This window comes from Dipodomys ordii, unplaced genomic scaffold, assembly GCF_000151885.1.
Source record: "Dipodomys ordii isolate 6190 unplaced genomic scaffold, Dord_2.0 Scaffold32, whole genome shotgun sequence".
NCBI classification, from domain to species: domain Eukaryota; kingdom Metazoa; phylum Chordata; class Mammalia; order Rodentia; family Heteromyidae; genus Dipodomys; species Dipodomys ordii.
The window spans coordinates 8,544,400-8,549,274 of NW_012267248.1; the positions used below are offsets into that span (position 1 = coordinate 8,544,400).

Sequence of the window (4,875 nt, forward strand, 5' to 3'; positions counted from 1 at the left end):
ATTGCTCCTTGATATTTTTCAATTTTACTCAATTAATGAAACTGTAAATAATGTAGAATTGCTAGGAGAGGTGGGGGACGGGGCGGGAGATGGAGAGAGAGCACATCTCTGGACAGAAAGCCAAAGGACAGATTTTTCACTCACGATTTCAATGGTTTTGAAAACAAATATTGTTTTTCTAATGGAAAGCCCATAGTATTGTTGCAATTTTGTCACATTCCATCTAGGTGAGAAGTAACACACATACAATCACAACCACAACCTTTAAAGTTCTGTAATACACAAAACAGAAACTAATATGTTCACAGAAACAATCAATTCCTTTTCTTTTTTTTTTTTCCTGCAGAGAAACTATCATGATTCAAAGTTAATCTGTTCCAAGGAAAGGAACTGGAATTGGTTACTGACATGTAATCATTCATTTCTTATTTTACCAACGGTAATTAAATTGCCCGGAACTGTTGTCATTTAACAGCCTATTAATTGACTAATGTGCATTACTTGCATTCAGAGTGTAGGTAAAAATCCAGGGATTAAGCAAGAAGAAAGAGAGATCTTGTAACTCTGCCTGTCATCCTGGAAGAGGCACATTCACTTCATATTGCAAGGTTATTTATACAGGCTCCAGTGGCTTATGTTGCAAAAGAGAACCACATGTCCATCTCAAGCTGCAAGTGTGAAAAGAAGCCTTTGGTTTCTGTGAGAGCTCTGGGATTGACCTTTTTCATGACCAGAAGAACCCACTATAAGAGAATCCACTCTCTCTTCCCATCAAGAAGATGCTTTCTGCCTTAGCATCATTTATTTATTTGTTTGTTTTGATGGATTTGGGGTTTGAATTCAGGGCCTGGGCGCTGTCCTTGAGCCTCTTTGTGCTCTAGGCTTACAGTCTACTTCTGGAGCCACTGTGTCACTTCCAGTTTTTGAGTGGCTAATTGGAGATAAGAGTCTCAATGGGGACTTTTCTGTTTGGGATGGCTTCCAACAGTGATCTGCAGATCTCTGCCTCCTGAGTAACTAAGATTGCAGGTGTGAGCCACTGGTACCTGGCTGCCTTAGCATCTTGGCTCATCAAAAGTATCCTTCAGTACTGTCAGCATTTCAAGATACATTGAAGACATGCTATTTACAGCCCTTAAATGGTCATTCATTTTTATCCCCAGGAATCATATCAAATTTTGCCACACACTTGTGTATTACTTTCTTCTGCAGTTATGGATTCATAAGCAACAGGAACCCTAAACACATTTTGAGGGATTGGACTGCTTTGCTGTCAAAGCCTGCTGTTTTCCTCAGATTTGCATTTTTGATTCTTCTGTGTATTGAATGAGCCAGCAAGATGGAAGATGTTCAATAATGCTTGAGGAACTGAATTGCAATAGGAAACAGTAGTATGAATAACCCCAAAAGGAAGAAAATTGGCTTTTGCTAGTATTATTAAAATTTGAAGATCTAGATTTTTATCATCTTAAATTGCCAGAAACCAAGAAGTAAGCAGCTCCTATACCCATAAAATTTTCTTCAGAGTATCCTATCTCCAAAACACAGTTCTGTCAGTGCATCAGAAGCACAATGAGAATTCAGGTCTCCTCTTCTTTCCTTCCTCCTTTCCTTCCTTCATCCCATTGCAATCTTCTTTACTCTCTTCTTCACTCCTCCCTTCCCTCCTCATCCCTCTCTCCCCTTTTCTCTCTTTTATCCTTCTTTCTTCCTTTATCTTTTTTTCCTCCCTCCCTTCTTGTCTTCCTTCTTCCCTCCTTTTCCTTTCTTCCTACTAATGATCCTGCTCTAACCTCCTGAGTGCTATATGTTTCCTTTATGAAGTTAGATAATTTCTCCTGGAAATCTGAAAAGACAATTGGTTACTTGAGGATTACATTAATCTTACAGAAATGTTTTTTTTCTAGGCTCCTCTCAGCTCCCCCATGGACTATTCTTTTGTTTTAGAATTACATAATCAACATACTTTTGTTGCATAATATCCTCCGAGAGCCAATCCTCTTGGTGTTTTGTTTGCCCTCTATAAAATGGATAGAATCAAAACTTCTTGTGATTTTTTTTGTTGCTTTGTATGTTCCTCCCCCATGGCATAACCCCTGTTTTCACTGTATTTGGTGTCAGTATAATTTGGGGAGGGGAAGGGAAAAAACACAATGTTTAAATAAAGAAACAGGTTGGCCCATTGTAACAATGAGATGAACAAGACACTATGTTGAAAAACAAACTTTACAATTTAGGCAGGGGATGGGAGGTGGGGGGATGAGGGAGTGGAGGTGGAGAGGTGGGGAGGGAAGGGATGGTAGGGGAAAAATAAAGGAGGAGGCAAACAATGCTCCACAAGAGATGTACTCATTACCTTGCTCATGTAACTGTAACCCCTCTGTACAGTATTTTCATAATAAAAACATTAAAAAAAACTTCTTGAATTACCAGAACTGTCTTGGTATTAAGCTGAAGGGAATGTGGCAGAAGCAAGATATCGTTTTTCTTCTTTTCACATAGTTTACTCAATAACCCATTCTCTTGCTTTTCATCCTCTGTGGATGATCTCACTTTTTTCTCAAATAGAATTGAATAACAGGCTTCTTCTTCTCCGGGAAAACATCAAATGGTGGATGATGCTGGTGCAGCAGGATGGCCCGGAGGTCCCGGGGGCCCGGGCTTGGGAGGCCTTGGAGGCTTCAGTGGAGTCTTCGGTAGCAGCCTCCTGGGTCCCGGGTCGAGGTCACAGCCATGGTAGAGGCCAGGGTCCCGGCCACGGGGCTCGTGGAGGCAAGGCCAAAGACGAGGAATAGATCCCCGCCACCAAACTGGGCCGCCTGGTTAAGGACATGAAGATCAAGTCTTTGGAGGAGATCTGTCTTTCCTCCCTGTCCATCAAGGAGTCTGAGATTATTGACTTCTTCCTGAGGGCGTCACTCAAGGATGACGGGTTGAAGATTATGCCCGTGCAGAAGCAGACTCAAGCTGGACAGCGCACCAGGTTCAAGGCATTCGTAGCCACTGGCGACTGCAACAGCCATGTTGGTCTGGGGGTTCAGTGCGCCAAGGAGGTGGCCACTGCCATCCGGGGCATCATCTTGGCCAAGCTCTCCATTGTCCCCATGCAGCGGGGTTAACTGGGGGAACAAGATGGGCAAGCCTCACACTGTCCCGTGCAAGGTGACAGGCCTCTGCGGTTCTGGGCTCGTGCGCCTCATTCCTGCCCCCAGAGGCTCTGGGATCGTTCAGCTCCTGTCCCCAAGAAGCTGCTGCTGCTGTTTGGAATCGATGAGTGCTACACCTCAGCCAGGGGCTGTCCTGCTACCTTGGAGAATTTCCCCAAAGCCGCCTTTGATGCCATCTCTAAGACCTACAGTTATCTGACCCCTGACCTCTGGAAAGAGACCGTATTCACCAAATCTCCTTATCAGGAATTCACTGCCCATCTTGTGAAAACCCACACCAGAGTCTCCGAGCAGAGGACCCAGACTTCAGCTGTGGCTACAGCATGGAATTTTATACAAAAATAATAAAGTGAATCAAGCCTGAAAAATAAAAAAAGAACTGAATGACAGAATATCCTGTAGTTTCTTGTTTCTAATTCACACTTTTCTTGATTTTAAGATGAATTTTGTGGCCTCAGACATAAATACATAATTTACCCAGTTACTCTTATTTATGACTGAGTCTTTAGTACAAAGCGATATTCCATATAAGTGAACAACTTGGGTAAACTGTGGGTTTGAATAAATGTTAGTTTAGATTAGAAATCTATCTGTGTCCTTGTCGACTGGTAAGTGAACACTGGTAAGTCTAAGCCTCAGTTTATTCATCTGTAAAATGGGAGGGTCAGAACAGATGATCTGCAAGGAAGTATGAGTCTAGCTTATGGTGACAGAAATAGGATTTAATTAGATTTGTTTATTTCTCTGAAATCAAGACCAACTCTTACCTAAACTTGTTAAAAGAAGATATATTTTGCCTTTCTTTCTGGATTTTATATAAATACTGTGAGCTTTATTTACTTCTTCTAAATTATACTATCTATAGAATTAACTTAATTTCTTTTGTGTCTATGAATCCACTCAATTAGCATTTTTGTGTGACAAGGTAAATTTTCTAGTACCTAATTGCAAACAACCAAGTAAAAAAAAAAAAAGAAAGCAGAATGAAGAGAGAATAATAGATAAATGGTCCTGGATTCTTTCATCATATTTTAGCAGAAATCCTCACTAGATGCCCTACTAAGTAAAGCATTTCTGTGACATTTTTGCTTTGTCCCATGCTTCAGTGACATCTTTTAAAAAAATATTTTTCCTCTGACACTATCTACTCAGGAGACCAAGATCGGAGAATCAAGGTTTGGAGCCACACCAAGCACACAAATCCTGCAGAATAGTTTTCTCCAAATAACTAGCAGAAGTGTACTAACTCAAGCGGTAGGAGTATCAACCATGGGTGAAAAAGTTGAGCAAGAGCAAGAACAGCCCTGAGTTCAAGCCCTAGTACTGGAAGTATAGATCTTCAGCCAATACAAGACCAGTCAACTATAGCCTTTTATTTTGTAATATGAGAACTTTATTATTCAGTGCCTATTCCTATAATCATCCATGTTGTTTCTAAGTACCTCAAAGCCATGATTGCTGCTCAATGCAACGTTGAGTATGTGGGATTATTTTTCAGTGTTTTTTCTCAAAAATATCACAAAAGCTTCAAGTCAGTATGTTTCATCCCTCAGGGGCATTTGGTCCTAAACTTCATTTATAATTACGAGGTGAAAGTCTCATTCTATAGTAAAGAGATGATTGTCATCAGAGAAAAGTGGGAATTTGGGAAGGGCTAAGGGAGCCTTTCTAATGTGCTGAGTATTAAGCATATAGATTCTTTCCTTTG

The 4,875-nt window shown here is 40.9% G+C and overlaps 1 pseudogene; it reads left to right on the forward strand.

The window, feature by feature from the left end:
• The first annotated feature begins 2,588 nt into the window (after positions 1 to 2,588).
• LOC105985914 lies at positions 2,589 to 3,512 on the forward strand (annotated as a pseudogene).
• Positions 3,513 to 4,875: the final 1,363 nt, after the last annotated feature.